At 56.3% G+C, this 18,546-nt stretch overlaps 1 protein-coding gene across 1 annotated transcript in view; it reads left to right on the top strand.

Moving 5' to 3' along the window:
* LOC119098059 (pleckstrin homology domain-containing family G member 5) overlaps positions 1–18,546 on the top strand; it is a gene marked incomplete in the record, with an annotated part of 243,696 nt that overhangs the window by 37,588 nt on the left and 187,562 nt on the right.

The raw sequence follows: 18,546 nt of genomic DNA, 5'->3' as shown, positions 1-18,546 counted from the left end.
TGCACCCAATCAAAATTGCTGCGTTGCAAACCGTTCATGGGACATTTTAAGAGGCCTTAGGTAGTTGTCGACAAAATGTTGTCCACCCCGTTTCTCTCACGTTGATCGAGAGCAGCACTTTGTAATCCATGGTGCGTGCATGTTGCGTGCGATGTCCATCTTCTGATTTGTGCATATTGGCCAACAGAACTTCCATGTACGCAAGCTAGCCTGAGTAAACACATCGCTTGGGAAATCCCATTCAGCAGGCAGTAAGCAAGCCGTTGGATGTCACCTCAGATGCGTACAAACGCACAAATATGTGCATACTGACAAGGGAAAAAGTACATGCTACTTGCAAAACCCCGGTAGATAATAACTTTGTTGGTGTTAATTCCAGACGAATTTGTGAAGGTTCCGTTTAGCTGATCTTTCTTCTGAGACTAAACGAATAGCAGAGAGAGGGGTCTCTGGGCCAGCTGACTCGCCCCCGTGATGGGACATCTGCCGTGCCAGCCGGCGCCCCATCAGCGCCTGTCGTCAGCTGGCGGCAGCCGTAAGCGTCCCCCTGGCCAGCTGGCTGCAGCCGTGAGCATCCCTCCCTGGCCAGCTGGCTGCAGCCGTGAGCATCCCTCCCTGGCCAGCTGGCAGCAGTGGTGAGCATCCCTCCCTGGCCAGCTGGCTGCAGCCGTGAGCATCCCTCCCTGGCCAGCTGGCTGCAGCCGTGAGCATCCCTCCCTGACCAGCGGGCGGCAGTGGTGAGCATCCCTCCCTGGCCAGCTGGCTGCAGCCGTGAGCATCCCTCCCTGGCCAGCTGGCAGCAGTGGTGAGCATCCCTCCCTGGCCAGCTGGCTGCAGCCGTGAGCATCCCTCCCTGGCCAGCTGGCAGCAGTGGTGAGCATCCCTCCCTGGCCAGCTGGCTGCAGCTGTGAGCATCCCTCCCCGGCCAGCTGGCGGCAGTTGTGAGCATCCCTCCCTGGCCAGCTGGCTGCAGCCGTGAGCATCCCTCCCTGGCCAGCTGGCAGCAGTGGTGAGCATCCCTCCCTGGCCAGCTGGCTGCAGCTGTGAGCATCCCTCCCCGGCCAGCTGGCGGCAGTTGTGAGCATCCCTCCCTGGCCAGCTGGCTGCAGCCGTGAACGTCCCTCCCTGGCCAGCTGGCGGCAGCCGTGAGCATCCTTCCGTGGCCAGCTGGCGGCAGTGGTGAGCGTCCCTCCCTGGCCAGTGGAAAGCAGTGGTGAGCGTCCCTCCCTGGCCAGCTGGCGGCAGTGGTGAGCGTCCCCCCCTGGCCAGCGGGCGGCAGTGGTGGGCGTCCCTTCCTGGCCAGCTGGCGGCAGTGGTGAGCGTCCCCCCCTGGCCAGCGGGCGGCAGTGGTGGGCGTCCCTCCCTGGCCAGCTGGCGGCAGTGGTGAGCGTCCCTCCCTGGCCAGCGGGCGGCAGTGGTGGGCGTCCCTCCCTGGCCAGCTGGCGGCAGTGGTGAGCGTCCCTCCCTGTCCAGCGGGCGGCAGTGGTGAGCCTCCCTCCCTGGCCAGCTGGCGGCAGCCGTGAGCATCCCTCCGTGGCCATCTGGCAGCAACCGTGAGCGTCCCTCCGTCGCCAGCTGGCGGCAGCAGTAAGCGTCCCTCCCTGGCCAGCGGAAAGCAGTGATGAGCGTCCCTCCCTGGCCAGCTGGCGGCAGTGGTGAGCGTCCCTCCCTGGCCAGCTGGCGGCAGTGGCGAGCGTCCCTCCCTGGCCAGCGGGCGGCAATGGTGGGCGTCCCTCCCTGGCCAGCTGGCGGCAGTGGTGAGCGTCCCTCCCTGGCCAGCGGGCGGCAGTGGTGGGCGTCCCTCCGTGGCCAGCTGACGGCAGCCGTGAACGTCCCTCCGTCGCCAGCTGGCGGCAGCAGTAAGCGTCCCTCCCTGGTCAGCGGGCGGCAGTGGTGGGCGTCCCTCCCTGGCCAGCTGGCGGCAGCAGTAAGCGTCCCTCCCTGGCCAGCTGTCGGCAGTTGTGAGCATCCCTCCCTGGCCAGCTGGCGGCAGCTGTGAGCCTCCCTCCCTGGCCAGCTGGCGGCAGCTGTGAGCCTCCTTCCCTGGCCAGTTGGCGGCGGCTGTGAGCCTCCCTCCCTGGCCAGCTGTCGGCAGCTGTGAGCCTCCCTCCCTGGCCAGCGGGCGGTGGCGGTGAGCCTCCTTCCCTGGCCAACTGGCGGAGGCAGTGAGCGTCCCTCCCTTGCCAGCCACGCCGCCCCCCGGGCTTAACCGCCAGCAAACCGGTTTAGCTTACACGGCTCTAGGAATGCCCAGCCCGTCATTTTCTTCTCGTTCTCTCTCAGTTTTGCTGTGTGGCATCACGTTGACCATGTTGAGGTCACGAATGTCATAGTCATGTCTGCTATCGTTCTCCCCTTTCCTATTCTCTTCTCATTCTTTCCTCCTTGTCTCTAGCCCCTTCATATCAAACTCTGCTCGGTCCCACCCTATTTCTCTTTCTCTTGCCATAAGGCTCTCAGTCATGAATTGCAGGTCCAGTAAGAAATATTCGTGAATTCTTGTCGTTTGGGTGCTCCTTCCACTTTGTGACTAGACAGGATAGATGTAGGCTTAGCTAAAATAAGAGGGTTTGAACACAATCCTTGGCCTATGTAATGGTTTTGCCGATTAAAACAGCAGCTGAAACAGAGGCATGGTGTTGCCCAATCCCCGTAAATAAACAGGTGAGTAGACAGACCGCCTATTTCTTGACTCTGCCAGCCTTCTGTAGGCATGTTGGCGAACCTTGTGAGCTGTCTTTAACGTTGATTAATACTTTAATACCTTAGTTTAAACATTATTGTCGAGGTGTCAACTGTGGTTACTATCCCAGTGACAATAGGGTACGAATGACAAGCTGTAGCCATGCCCATATCAACCAAATCAACGCGTTAAGGATGAGTCATCGGTTGATACGGTACCTGTAGGCCAGACACAGCGTCCACTTATTTTTCCCACTGCTGTTGGTCTTAATTGTCTATTTTTGGCGGTTGTAACCAACCGGAATCTGCAGAAGATTGTCGTAGTATCAGATAAGTCACCTAAGCTTAGCCCCGAATTAACGTGCGACCCGTAATTGTAATCCGTAATTGTAATCCCAAATCTGCCCGTCACCAGCGACGTGATGCAAAAAACTTGAACCTGCCAGTGAAGCAAATTCTAACTGAAACATTCAACAGACATTCAAAGCAAATTCTGACTGCGCGTAGGAATTGACCGCAATCACGAAGAAGGCGGTATGGGGCACCGCAGTGGTGACACCGATTTTCATCGATGTAACGATGCCTTCTGGCGCTGTGCCTAGGTAGGAGAGCTGAATACGGGTCATTACGTCAGCGTATGGATTAGATGTGGCCGCAGTGGGATGAATCCGATGCGTCATGCCCCGGTCGTGACTTGGCCACCTGCTTTCACCCGTCCCGGCGTTGCTCCACTACCTCTGCGGACCTCCGCTACTGGCGGGCAATGATAGGAAAAAAGCAAACATCCACACTAACCTTGCTTCTCCTCGCGAACTGGAAACAGGCCTGCGACTTAGAGAAGGTTCAAAATGAAGCAATGCTAGTGCACTTTGGGTTTCGCGTTCTAGACACAATTTCGTCTTTTTAATAAAAATGCCCCACAATACGCCGTTGTCTGATTACGTTATCGTACCTTGCACAACATTGATTGGGAGCCATTTGACGCCCCGTATGTCTGAAAATCATATTCACGAACACCTGATAAGAACGACTCAACAATTGCATATTGTTTGGCCTTGATGGCCCCATGACTATTAAAAAGACAGAATTTGAACAGCGTTTTTAATGGTGTTGTGGATACCCGCGCGACCTTCAAGTGGTGTCCCCGAAATAGCCTGCACATCTTCGCGGGCGTATAGCTCAGGAACCAAAGGGCTTAAGGTATTAGGAAGTGCAGGGCTGCGAACACCAGGAAATGATGTTCAGGATTGCTTTTTCAGTTTAAAACCCCTTGGAACTCTTCCTTTAACCAAGAACTTTAATCATGCAGTTGTATAATGCTCACGTGGTAACCTAATTAATTCATTTGAGCTCATAGTGTGAGCTCCAGAGCTAGTCACTGGTCTGTAGAAATCAAAAGTGGCCTGCAGCCGATGCTCTTGCCGGTGTCCCGCGAGGAAGGTCTCCACTTAAGAGTAGGTGGCAGATACAAATGATACCCTTTCGGTGTGATACAAGATCCTCTGTAATTAAGCCACTTGTTTTGGGGGCGTTGGTGTCGTTTGGCCGACACAGGTAGATAATGACCGCCGACATACCGCTCCCGTTGCTGCCCATTCAGCGCACAAGCTGAGGACAGTCTCGCGGCGACATTTCAAGGCCTGACGTCATTACTACTGGTGTTTGAGGCAGTTTGTTCGGTATGGGAACGTCTCGCCGCTAGTGGGTGGATGACCGCCCCGCTCTGCCGCGTGACGTCGTAAGAAAAAACCTTCGCGAACGGCGTGGGAAGGTTTTGCGGGAACATGGTTGGCAGCAAGCGTAGTGGGCAGCAGTAATAGGCAGGAAGGGCCTCATATGATCATATATTGATTGTTATGCTCGGTGAGCGCCCGTCCTCGCACGGAGTGCACGCGCCATAGACCTATTAAAATGGGCATTACGCGCCCCTTGTGTCCTGGCCTCAGATTCAAAAGATGAAAGGAACGTTAGGAGAGCAGGCACAATTTCTAAGAGTAGTAACATGTGTAGAAGCATGTAAAAGGTTGCTGAAATAATTAAGTAAATCTCTTAAATGAACTGCTATCTGAACAAGCTGAGCAGTTCCAAACTGTCCATGACAATTCCGCTCTTCAATCTGTGCTTCAGACCTGATAGCGAACAGGAGACACTTGCGGAACCATTCGCGCTAGGACTGTGCGCGTGTCGGTCATGTGGCGTGACTTGCACTGCCGGTGGCGCGTTCCGGACGCCCGCGGACAACGAAGGTCCCCAGAGGGATCGGGCCGGACGATGGCCGGCCGGAGGCGCCCAATGTGTTCCATTCAGGGGATAGCGCACTCGTAACAATCACGGGCAAACAACGCAGCGCCGACGTTTGCCCCGTGATGTAAACAAGACCGCCGACGTTTGCCCCGTGATGTAAACAAGACCGCAGCATATGGCACAATGCAGTCGAGAGCAAGACAGCTGGCCGTTCGGCAGCTACGGCGGCCCTCTGAAGGAATCGCCGGGCGACGAGCCTCCCTCTGGTTCATTGTCGGCTGGAGCGGCCCTCTGAAGGAATCGCTGGGCGTCAAGCTTCCCCTCTTGGTCGCTGGCGACTGGCTGATTCACACGAATCCTGCAGACGGCGCCCCCGGCGAAGGGCGTGCATGCATGCCGACTTGCCAATGCCGAGGACTGCTCCCACAGAATCTTGCTCGCCGTTCCATGTGTGAATCATTTTAATGAGGACGGCTTAAGTAGACGAGGCTAGTCTGCTGCCGACGGAATGCCGCTGTCTGGTGGAGCTGGAATGTGTTGGCTAAGCGCATGGTGTTCTTTGGACCAGAGATCATGGCGCCTCAGCGCTTACACCGCTGCGCTTATAATCTGGGCGTGCATACCCTCACGCGACAAAAATAAAGCTATTCACCACGAAGCGTCTCGATTGGGACGGCCAAGTGTTCTGAATGGATTGTATCAAATAACGCCGTTTACGCTCAGCCGAAGAAAATGTTTTACATATGAATCAGCACATGGCCTTCACCTATAAGCTGGAGTGGTCATGGTCTGTTGATAAACTATTGCATTCAGTCGCTGTTGCAAAGCAGGGCGGCCGGAGTGGTAACAACAGCGCACCCACGAGCGCCGTGACTGTCCCGCTTTGCCTTGAAGTGGCTGGGTGAAGGTGGACAGGGCAGGGCACGATTGCATGACCCAAATACTCGCCCGAGGTCGCTCCAGGCAGGCGTCCAACAGCCGCAGAAGGCGTCATCGCCCACGGGACCATGTGCAGCATCTGCGCCACGCCCTGAGGAAGCCGGCCGACGCGCGGCGGCGAGGTGCGGGAGCTGTTTGCCGCGCCGCCGCTGACGCTTGCGTCACGCGTCGGCGCCAGTCGGTGCGCCTGCATTCACCCCTGGCTTCGGGTCAGCGGCGAGCTGACCCCGGGCGCCGCCTCTGACACCGGGCGACCACCCGGAAGAGCGGCGAGCCGCGCCAGTTTCGCTACACGCGCCGGATTGGCCGGGCAGCGGCGCCGGTCACGGAAGTGGCTGTCAGCGCCCTCTATCGCCGGAAATGGGCGGCGATCTCGAGGCCCAGATTGTTTATTTTGTGGCCTGCTGTCTCCGCCTCTGTCACACCACGGCGCCAACAACGATCTTTCCTTGGATAGGACTTTTGTTTTTCGTCGTTAGCTGTGGTCGGCTGAGTGTCGTGCATCGTGCTTAATATGCATCGTGTTGCCCCCCCCGACGTTTTATCTGAGCGTGACCACGTGTCAGCTCGTTTTCCCCCGTCCCACTGAGCACGGTTTCTAATGGCTTGCCGACGTCTCCTGTCTCCTGCGTCAATTCTCGCTTTGTGCAAGGGTAGCGTGCTGCCTAAGTCAATTCAGCTTAGTTCAGCTGATAGGGGATCGTTTCACGCAGTGTGTTTCTGTCTATTTCAGTCAAGTACATGGTAAGAGGTATAAAACAAAGGAGTGCATTACGCAGGCATGCACGATAATAAGACATTAGCCGTTTTCACGATATATTAATGCACTGAAAAGTTCGTAAAAGTTTTTTTGAAGTATTTCTTTGAAGTTTTAGTGGGTGCTGCACACTGGCAAAGAACATATTGTTATCATGCAATCCCATAAGCATGCAGTAGGTAAACAGCGTGCATCCATGCCAAGGAAAAATTGTGATATAAAACGGGTGGCTTTATTAACATTCTTTCGGCCCATGCATTTAGTTTGCCCAAATTGTAGGGAAATACTAAAGGCAATGGAAATACTATGGGAAATACCTGGCAATCGGCAATGTGAGTCGGTCAAGGGCGTTGGATGCCGACTGGCCCATTTATGTTTACAGTGGAGCTGTATGTGGATCACGTTAAGACATGTAAGCCCTGTAAGCTCTGAGAACTGTAAGCAAACTGTAAGTACTGTAAATAGATTCTGTAAGTATTGCATACCTATGCATTCCATACCTACCGACAAACAGGGACAATGCCAGGATAGAGAGCTTTGTCTTATCCTGTCTGCGTTAGAGATGTCATCGAATGTTTATGATAAGTTTTGAAAAGTTTCGGCGAAAGGGATCTAGCATCATGCCTATCCATACAAGCATGACCTTTCTTAGACCAAGCTAATCGCAATTGTATCAAACTACGCGTTTTCAGATATATATTGCATCTCCGCGAAGCACTTTTACCTGAAAACCGTTGATTAAAGGTTTGAGGTTAGAAAATAATCGGTAAAAAGTTGTTAAAAGGCTTTAAAAATTGCTGTACATTGAGTCCTCCTGAAAACGACTAATGTCAAATAGATTCGCATCCCGGCACTTGTCACGCGATTATCAATTCAAAGTCTAAAGTGTGGTCCTACAACCAGCCGCAGGTCTGAGTCCCATAGCCAACAGCACGCTTGAGTTCCAGAGCTAGCAGCAGGTCTATGTCCAATAGCCAGCAGCTGGTCTGAGTCAGCGGAGCCAGCAGCGGCCGCTGGTCGATGGAGCGTCGCTTCGTTAACAGGCCGTACCGGCAGCGTGCGGTGGCAATGGAGTTCCGCTGTGCACTCATGCAGTGAACAGCAAAAACAGGGACATTAAAGGTCACGAACGAAGTCTGACAGCGCTACTGCGTGCAACTGAGCGATGGGAGTATCTCGGAAGTTTCGTTGGAAAAAAGGACGTCATATACGCATTGAGAATATCGACTTCCCTAGCAATCATCATATGTTTAGACACCCCAGGTAGTGAATGCAGTAGCTAATTCTGAAAGGAGTTCGTCGAAGGCCGGCGGTTGCCACCAGCTGAAAACAGCGTGTATGCGAGCCAGGAGTCATGGACAAAACTGCTGCGCTCTCAGTTCAGCGTCAGGGCGGGAGAGCGGAACAGGCACTTAAAAAACGTAAGTGGAGGTCGAGACAATCTCGGCCGTTGTGTGATTACAGACTGACCGCTGCTGGAGCTCCAAGGCTCCTGTTCGGGTCGGCTGCGTCTGTACCCGCGCCGCTCCTCGGCCCACAACCCCCGCGCGGCCGAAGCACCGCTCTGAACTGGCTTGGCTCGCCGCAATAGAGGGCCCGCACTGACCGGCAGGAGCTGGCATTAAACCGACGCTGCTCCGCGCGCGGACCCGTGCCGACCCCTCACCACATGAGCCGCCACGGACCCGTGCCGATCACTCGCCACATGAACCGCCATGAACCCGTGTCGACCCCCCGCCACCTGAACCGCCATGAACCCGTGCCGACCACTCGCCACCTGAACCGCCATGAACCCGTGCCGACCCCTCGCCACCTGAACCGCCATGAACCCGTACCGAGCCCTCGCCACCTGAACCGCCATGAATCCGTGCCGACCCCTCGCCACCTGAACCGCCATGAACCCGTGCCGATCACTCGTCACCTGAACCGCCATGAACCCGTGCCGATCACTCGTCACCTGAACCGCCACGGACCCGTGCCGACCACTCGCCACCTGAACCGCCATGAATCCGTGCCGAACCCTCGCCACCTGAACCGCCACGGACCCGTGCCGACCACTCGCCACCTGAACCGCCATGAACCCGTGCCGAGCGCTCGCCACCTGAACCGCCATGAACCCGTGCTGACCCCTCGCCATTTGAACCGCCATGGACCAGTGACGAACACTCCCTTCTGAACCGCCTTGGGACCCGTGCCGACCACTCCCTCCTGAACCGCCTCGGACCCGTGCCGATCACTCCCCTCCTGAACCGCCACGAACCCGTCCCGATCACTCCCTCCTGAACCACCACGAACCCGTGCTGACCACGCGGAAGTCCTCCCGCCCAAATCCGAAGCCGGACGCGACCGACCGCGTCGAGCGGAGGGACCCCTCGCCCGCCCGGCGCGCGCGGAAAGGCGGTGATGTCGATCTTGATGCGTCAGATACGGCGACAAAGGGAGAAGGAAGACAATGACCAGGCGCAGCGCAACTGGCTGTACGCAGGCGAAAGTAGTTCGACGACGCGGAACGGCCTTGGTTTTGCGTGAAAACGCTTCATCTTTCGGTGGAGGCGAAGATGGTCATCTCGGCTGGGTCCCACCGGGCGGGCCCATACCGTGAACGTCGCTCAGAATATCATTTACCAGCGCTTGACGAGGGCTCCTAATGATGCGGGACTCCAAACCGGTGATTTGTACTAATGGCCATACAAGTATGATTAAGGAAAGTCATGTTGGCTAACAAGCCCCCTCGTAAGGTGCGCGACTACAAATGCCGTGGTGCTGTGTCCGAAACCCAGCAAGAAAGCCCCCGCAGGGCTCATTCACAGCGGAACGGAATATACGGCTGACGTTATTCGCTACCTTTTGGCGTACGGGGATCTCAGAACGGCCGTACAGGGAGTGACGTAAATGGATGAACCCAGCTTGAGGTTTTTGTCAATCATCCTTCGGTGCGTTATGTGAGCGGCATCACGCTGCCGTGAACGGAGTGATAATGTGCAACATGTTTTTTAATGTTTCCGTGAAGTTTTGTGTAACTGGCGCCCTGGAAGTATTTATAGGTCGGTTGGGTTGCTGGAAACATGCTGCCTGTGGTTAACTAGCAATATGTAATAATGCATAAGTCATCAGTATCCAAAAATCGTTGGTATTGAGTTGCGGCAGGATGCAGGTCTTGAGTCGCGGCAGGATCCAGGGCTTGATCACATATGGACCGTTGAACTGGTTGAAATAAAACAGAATATAAAGGGCCTTCAGCGCGGTAAGAAATAGGTTGATTTGGTTATTCAAGCTTTCTGCAAACGTAAGGACTTGCAACCAAACGCACGATTGCTTTTTAAACAGCAGCCAATTGTCTTCTTAGCGCCGGCTTGCATACCTGAAGATGCGTTGTTCTCATTGTGGCCACATTCGTGGGAAGGTAGCGAAATGTGTAAGCATTGGAGAAGTCATTACCGTTTAAATGATAGCCTTAAAACCATCCTGTAATAAAGCAAATGAGTTATGTACCACACTGACAAATTGTCGATTATTATTTTTCATCGACTAACATGGATCAAACGGCTATCAGCCGTTATATCCAGGCAGCTGGTACATTTCTATACTCGCCAAACTTTACACGTCGTAGTTGCAAACAACTGCTGCTGAGTTTGAGTGATATTTACCTCCCAAAGGATTCCATTCAATAGCCCGTCATATGTAGCTAAGTCTTGAATGTTTCTTGATTCGCAAAGAATCCGCACGTTCTTCAGCGCCCCACTACGAAATAATGGCAGCGCTGGTGACAAGTGAACCGGGTGGGTTTGTATTGCACCCTTAGATACTGCCCAATTAGTTCTGATTGTGTGTTCGTGTAACTAACCGGTACCTGCATTACAATACCAATTGTATATCAGCTGAAGGCCGTGAATGTTATTATCAAACCAGTCACAAGCCGGTTAGATTTCGGCAAAAATATTATCCTCACTACCCCACTTTCCTGTGTGCTGCGGTGCTGGCCTACCACAGAGCAAACTGCGTAAGAACTCACACAAAACCAGACTGCGGTTAATTCCTGCGGCGGGGAATTTCATTGGCCCCACTTTCCACCATCGGTGACGCTCATGAACTGTGCAGGTGCTTGCGTCAGTTAATAACCCGGAAAATATTTTGTTAAATAAATAGATGCCCTTTCGTTACAGGTAATTGTGTGATACAATATCCATAGCCTATGCTGACCATGTCATATAACATGCGATCGTGTCATGTGCAATTTTGACCTTCAAATGCTAAATGCCACTTAACTCTAAAAAATGCTAATATTTACACCAGTGTGAAAGCAGCCCTGTATGTGCGCTTGAAATCCAATTATAGAAAACAAGCGCCAACACATTCTACAGGGCTCAAGTCTCCGAGCAGCCGGGCCCACGTGCCAAAACATTACAGTAAGCCAGGACTCGCCTTAAAACATTGCGTACATCCCATGGAATAACTGCAATGCAGCACCTAACTCTACCAACTTCAAAGCCAAACTTCCTTCGATAAGAAGGTGTGAAGTTATTCAGCAACATGTGGCCGCTGGCATGACGACTGTTAATCATTATCAAAGACAACACAATGCATGTTAAGCCTCGACGTTAAGAGTGTTCAAGCTCAAGTTCCCACGGTCCGTGCCACCACTGTCATTAGCCTGACGCCATCAGCTGGTCGACAACTGGGTATGATGCAAGACATAAAGGTCTGCCATTGTCGGCGATCTCGCTGGCTATCTAAATTTACGGCCAGGTGGTCATTAGGGACTTGAACAGATGCGTAATGGTGGTATTATAGCGATTGGAGTAGTGCTAGAGCATTTGTATTTCCAAACCATAGTTGCGACGCAACTCTTCTACGGTCCAACTCACGTAAAACACTGCCAAACGACTGTGGGTACTCGAGTTGACATCATGTGCAGGGACGCGGCCCGGAGAAAGGTGCCGATGGATTACAAATGCAGGGACGCGGCCCGGGGGAGGTGCCGATGGCTACAGATGCAGGGACGCGGCTCGGGGTAGGTGCCGATGGCTACTGGTGGAGGGACGCGACCCGGGGGTGGTGCCGATGGCTACTGGTGCAGGGACGCGGCTCGGGGTAGGTGCCGATGGCTACTGGTGGATGGACGCTGCCCGGGTGAGGTGCCGATGGCTACAGATGCAGGGCCGCGGCCCGGGGGAGGCGCCGATGGCTACTGGTGGAGGGATGGGGCTCGGGGTAGGTGCCGATGGCTACTGGTGGAGCGCCGCGGCCCGGGGGAGGTGCCGATGGCTACTGGTGGAGGGACGCGGCCCGGGGGAGGTGCCGATGGCTACAGATGCAGGGACGCGGCTCAAGGTAGGTGCCGATGGCTACTGGTGGAGGGACGCGGCCCGGGGGGAGGTGCCGATGGCTACAAAGCAGGGACTGGAGGGGACGCGGCCCGGGGGAGGTGCCGATGGCTACAATGGTAGGGGGACGCGGCCCGGGGGAGGTGCCGATGGCTACTGGTGGAGGGACGTTGCCCGGGTGAGGTGCCGATGGCTACAGATGCAGGGACGCGGCCCGGGGGAGGTGCCGATGGCTACTGGTAGAGGGACGCGGCCCGGGGAGGTGCCCAAGGACGTGTGGTATTGTGGCAGGGTATTGCTGTAGGCGTGTGTTGCGGCAGGGTATTGCTGTAGGGCGTGTGGTATTGCGGCAGGGTATTGCTGTAGGGCGTGCGGTATTGCGGCAGGGTATTGCTGTAGGATGTGCTGTGTGCAGGCAGGGTACTGCCACAGGGCATGCCGTGTGCAGGCAGAACCGCTCCCGCCCCGTCCCCGGCAGACCCGTCAGTAGTACCGGTGGCTCGCTATCAGTGACGGGCCGGGCCGCAGCGAAGCTGGCCCGGCGGTGACCGGTCCGGCACCGTTAGGGCGCGCCAGGGTCAGCTGGCGCACGGCTTGGGCGCGGCCCGAGCGGCGCTGACGGGTGCCGGCCTCTTGTCGCCTGGTGCTAACACATTGACGACCGGCTCCTTCAGACAAGGACGCGCGGGCGATGCGCGGACCGGTTAGAAAGGCGCACACCGCGCCGATTGCCGGCGATGGCGTGCCGGCGCCGACCTGCTGAGCGAGCCGCCTCCAGGACAGCCGACCTGTCCTGTCCTGTCCTGTCCTGTCCTGGGGCCTGAGTCAGCCTCCAGGACAGCTGGCGATGTCTGAATGGCTGGAGTGACGTGGAGGGAAAATCAAGTCGTTTTGATGCGGTCGTAAATGATGGAACCCAGGGAGCATTTGTCATTTAGTAGATCTATGGGAACCGTGAGGTAAGCTGCGATTGATTATGTAGCGCGCCATTACGTATGATTGACTGCCTGCGCCGCATTGACGGTGTTTTCAGTTGGCCATGTTAAGGTCAGCTCCGTCTCCAGTACCGCCCCCACCCGCCCTTACTTTCTCTCGGAGACCAGTGACACACTGCCGGCGCGTGTGGAGGTACACACGCGGACACACACAGCTCAACCACGTGACACGCACCGGGGAGGTGATGGCGTGTTTTTCGGTTCTCGACCTCATCAGAGTCAGGAGAACAGAGCTGGGTGGTCGTTGTTTGGGGTGGGGTTAGAGCCGTATTAATCTGATGAGATGGTACACCACAGCTGGGGCTGTGTGTGGTCTTTGTCCGGCTTGTACGGCACAAGTCGAGAAAATAGAGAACCATCGACACATAGAAGGCGGGTGTTTGCCCTGCGTGACTGTTGGATGCTACAACTGTCATGCAATACCGTGCACACGATGCATTGGACGTGGAGTAATCAGATGCATGGCCTCGTGCTCTTTGTTTTTTCGAAGCAACGGGGAAAAGTTTTGTTCAGGTGTTACGAAAAGCTCCTTGTTTGACCCGCGTCAGCTTGCCCACAATGCCTGACGAACATATCGAGTGGGGTACCGTGGGTACCGTGGGGCTGAGGGGCTGGATCGAGTGGGGTACCGTGGGGCTGAGGGCTGGATCGAGTGGGGTACCGTGGGGGCTGAGGGGCTGGATCGAGTGGGGTACCGTGGGGCTGAGGGCTGGATCGAGTGGGGTACCGTGGGGCTGAGGGCTGGATCGAGTGGGTACCGTGGGGCTGAGGGGGGGATCGAGTGGGGTACCGTGGGGCTGAGGGGCTGGATCGAGTGGGTAACCGTGGGGGCTGAGGGGCTGGATCGAGTGGGTACGTGGGGCTGAGGGGCTGGATCGAGTGGGGTACAGTGGGGCTGAGGGGCTGGATCGGTGGGTACCGTGGGGCTGAGGGCTGATCGAGTGGGGTACCGTGGGCTGAGGGGCTGGATCGAGTGGGGTACCGTGGCGGCGGCCAGAAGCGTCCACGTAACCCGTCAGTATGGCTCTGAATGCCTGACCAGTTGGAGTGACAGGCTGTTTGGGCTCACGGCCCAGAATCAGCGCGCCGCTAGTTGGCCCGTCAGGGACGACCAACTAGCGGCTGACCACGAGAGGGCCAGGCTGGCACGGGGGAGGGGGTCGTGTTACGTGAGGACCAGGCTAGCGCGAGGGGATGTCAAAAAGGGCCAGGCCGGCACGGGGATTGCATAAAGGGTCGCGCATCGGGGTGTCATTAACACATAAATACACAATCCCCGTGCCAGCTAGCGCCGGGGGATGTGTCACGTTTGGACTAGGCTAGACGGAGAGTTGTGTCATGAAGGGACAGGCTGGACGGGGGGTTGTGTCATGAAGGGACAGGCTGGACGGGGGGTTGTGTCATGAAGGGACAGGCTGGACGGGGGGATTGTGTCATGAAGGGACAGGCTGGACGGGGGGTTGTGTCATGAAGGGACAGGCTGGACGGGGGGTTGTGTCATGAAGGTACGTTACACGTTGAATTGTGGGTTTATTTTGGGTTAAATTGTTGGTGGTTACTGTGAAATTGGTCTACTGACGTGGCAATGTTGGGAGGAGAGAGACTCTCAGTGGCCCGAAAATGTTTTGATCCTAAAACCATCGCTGCTAAATGTACGATACGCATGCCATTTGTCTGCGGTGAGCTATGGAAGGGACTGGATCTATCGAAAAAAGCTTTACTTTTAGTGTGTACGAAGTTGGACCATGTTTGTGGGATTCGTTCGTTGTGTCTCTTTCTACTTCGAGTTTCCTCCTCACGATGTGGTAAATTTGCAAGGTTTGGGCACCAGCACACGGGCCCAAAAGGAGACGAGTACCGCCAAGTACCACCTTCACTCTGATGGCGTTCACTCCCAACAGATTGGTGGAAGACAAGGCGCAAAGGCGGGTTAAATCTGGTGTACGTATTTTGTTGGGGCCACGGAACCTTTGTAAAAAGTTATGCAAAAGTTTTAATTACTTCATTACAGTAAGTCTGGCAAAAAGAGAGACCAAAGCCATTCCCATAACGATGCAGAGCGTCTAATCAAATCACCATGTACAAAGGGAGGCATATAATGGGCATTTGAATCCAGAGATGACCTTGCCGTCCGAAATATAATACTTAATTCAGAGATGACCTTGCCGTCCGAAATATGATACTTAATTCAGAGATGACCTTGCCGTCCGAAATATAATACTTAATTCAGAGATGACCTTGCCGTCCGAAATATAATACTTAATTCAGAGATGACCTTGCCGTCCGAAATATAATACTTAAGTTGCCGGAGAATGTCCTCTTTTGCCCAGGCAACCATTGGTTCAACTGTTAGTTGCGGACGATTTCATGCTTGGCAGAGCGGTTCCGTGTTTGTCGCCGGCGTCGGCGTCGGCGTCCGGCGCGCGGCACCTGTCCGGGCCTGGCGCGGCCGCATCAGCAGCGGCCATCTGCCGGCGCCGCCGCGCCGCTTCCCTGGTCACGGGATGAGCGACGACGACGACCGTGAGTGCAGCGGCCGGGAACGCGCCTGGGAGCGGGCCGCCGCGCTGCCGGCGGAGCGGCCGCAGCTGTGACGTCGCGCCGGGACGCGACGGGAGGGACCACCGACACGGCTCGATCCGGCGCGTCCGGCCGCTGCGCCAGCTGACGCACCGACGGACGCGCCGCGTGTCGCCCCAGATCCAGGTCCAGCCGCGTCCGAGATCGGCGCGGATTCGGTGCCGATTTGGCGCCGCCTGCACGGCCGGGGTGCCGGCGTCGGCCCCAGATCCCGTCCAGAGGCCCACGTCGACTTCAGTCGGCCGGTGGTGGCAGGTCATATCGAGCGCAGTGGTCACCGGCCAGCCGAACGCTCACCCGCCATCCACTCGGCTGACGGCAGACGGAACGTCGGCTCCGTACTCAGCTGGCGGCGGACGGAACGTCAGCTCCGTACTCAGCTGGCGGCGGACGGAACGTCAGTTGGGTAGTCTTGCCCGTAGGATCGCTGGCATGTGTTTGAATTCGGTGGGTCAGATCTCGCTCCAGTCTGGCTCCATCTGACAAGCTCGGCATCCACTGAGAAGTGTCTGTCTCGTATCGCTTCCCTTCACTAAACGCCGCGGCCCCCGCATCGCTCGACCAGCTCCAGCACTGGAGCATGCCTCGCCACAGGGCGACACGTGGACCCGTTTTCGCAAGCGGTGGTCGGCTGGGTCTCCTCGCCGGCGTGGCGACACAACGCCACGACACACCGGGGTGACAATGGGAAGAAGCTGCGGCCGGCGCGTGCCTTGACGCTGCCGGGCCGCTGTCGGAGGAAGCATAGGCGATGCCGGTCCCGTGAAAATCCGCGACGGAGACCGATGACTGGCACCTACGGTGGGTGGCTTTTCTTTGAAGGTCAGGCTTTCAGCGCTGGTGGCAAATAAAGAGCGAATCAAGGGTTGCCAACCCAAAGTCACCCGTGCGCTCCGACTTGTTGGGGACTGTTGACAAGACCGAAGGACTGAAGTGTGCATAGGTCAGCTTAAAATGCAATCGCATGCGCAAATGTAGCACAGCTGTCGTGCGGCACTCACATTCGGCGTGATGCGCATCATGTGGCATTACAGTACCGCGCCGATTGGGAAGGCTTCAGGTGATTCTCAAGAGGCAAATGACACGAGGGGCCTACCACCCCGGACTTGCTGACGCGCTTTGCGCGCGCAAACGTTCTTGAGCAGTTGTGTGGCTTTAAAACTCGGATGGATGCTCTTGCATCACGTGACACCATATACTCTTCTCGACCTTAAAGCCCTCGTGGCAGGCGCCGGAACCTTGCCCTAGTCGATACACGCACTGAGATCATTCCAGCCGAAAACAAATACAGTTCGGCCTTCGTTCGCGCATTTGCGTCAGTACAACCGTAATGGCTACGGTCAGCTTACGCCACTGCGTTAGATGTTCTCTTACTTCTCCTGTGCTCGGGGACACACATTCAAAGCAGCATTGTCATCTGGCAGATTCCCATGCCTCACGCATGTCAAACCGGTGGCGCACAAAGGTTTTGTAACCGAATGTCAGCGACTAAAGCCGACACTTTACGTGCAGCTGTCGTCAGCGGCGACATTCTGTGCGGCGCCAGACGCTGGATGGCCGCGTGGAGTCGGCGCGCCGCCGTCTGAGACATGCGCCTGACGTGAGCGGTGAGACAGCGTCTGGTGGGAGCGATGAGATAGCACCTGGTGAGAGCGGTGAGATGGCGCCTGGTGTGAGTGGTGAGATAGCGCCTGGTGTGAGCGGTGAGATAGCGCCTGGTGTGAGCGGTGAGATAGCGTCTGGTGTGAGCAGTGAGATAGCGCCCGGTGTGAGCGGTGAGATAGCGCCTGGTGTGAGCGGTGAGATAGCGCCTGGTGTGAGCGATGAGATAGCGTCTGGTGGGAGCGGTGAGATAGTGCCTGGTGGGAGCGGTGAGATAGTGTCTGGTGGGAGCGGTGCTGGCTGTGGGAGTGGCGCCGCGCCGACCGGTCGCAGGGCTGGCGTGTCGCCGGCGCGCGCCGCCCGTGAGTTTCGCGCGGGTCGTCTGCCTCGTCCGGTGCCGCCAGGCCTCAGCCGAGCGTGCTGACAATAGCGTCGCTTCCGGCCGGCGCAGTCACCGACGTGCGGCGTCACCGACGGCGCTGGCTGCACGTACCGATATTAATGACCTCCGAGAGCGCCTAATGGCCGGTAATGGGCCCGCTTTTGACTCGTGCGACCTCACGTGGCATGCATTTCACCAAGGTCGAGAGATTGGGGGTGTCTCCGGCTGGTCTAATGACCGACCTGGAGTGGCCCGGGCACGCGAGACGTCATACTCGGGCTCAGACGGGCACGCGCTCTGCACCCCCCCCCCCCCCCCCCCCCCCCTGGTGGGACGGAAACGTAGCGGAGCACCTCCGAGAACCCTCGATCTGGTTGATTACCGAGCCTGAAATGGGCATCAATTATCAGAAGGAATCTTCTCGCCTTTGGATTAAGGAAGAAGCTTCACTTCACTTCACCTCTTCCCTAAGTAGCAGGCCAATGATCACAACAAGCAGATCATCTCCCATTCTTCATGAAGGCTACGCAGGCCAATGCTCGAGGTGAGGCCCGCCTCTCAATCCCGCCGGGTCAACGGCCGGTCACCCAGCTTCAGTCGTGTGCTGCAGCAGCCATGGTTGAGGTAATGGGCGGCGCTGGCACCAACTCTGAACACCACGACAGCGCAGCGCCGATCTCCGCGGTATTCGGGTCTTGTGTCTGCTGCGCGACGACAGACACTGTTGATGGGGCGGTGTTCCTCACTTTGCAGAACAAAGCGTGACTGCGAGACATTGATTTTATGTCAACTACGGGAATTTCCAGTGCCAGGAAAACAGCGATCTGACTGACGTTATTTCCGTAGCATTGTTCCCATCATGTGATGGCTGTGTTCCTTTTTCGACGACTACGGATCGTCCATCAAGTTCACCGGTGCCGGCAACCGCAAGCATGTTATGTCCACCGAAAATTAGTTTAAGTACAAGTGCTGCAATCGTAACGTGGTTTGGTGAACCCTATGACTGCAATACCCAAATAAACGTTTTTGTCCAAGACAGGA

Source organism: Pollicipes pollicipes, unplaced genomic scaffold (genome assembly GCF_011947565.3).
Source record: "Pollicipes pollicipes isolate AB1234 unplaced genomic scaffold, Ppol_2.1 Scaffold_4740;HRSCAF=5597_pilon_pilon_pilon, whole genome shotgun sequence".
Lineage (NCBI taxonomy): Eukaryota > Metazoa > Arthropoda > Thecostraca > Pollicipedomorpha > Pollicipedidae > Pollicipes > Pollicipes pollicipes.
This window is presented reverse-complemented; position numbering and strand designations above follow the sequence as displayed.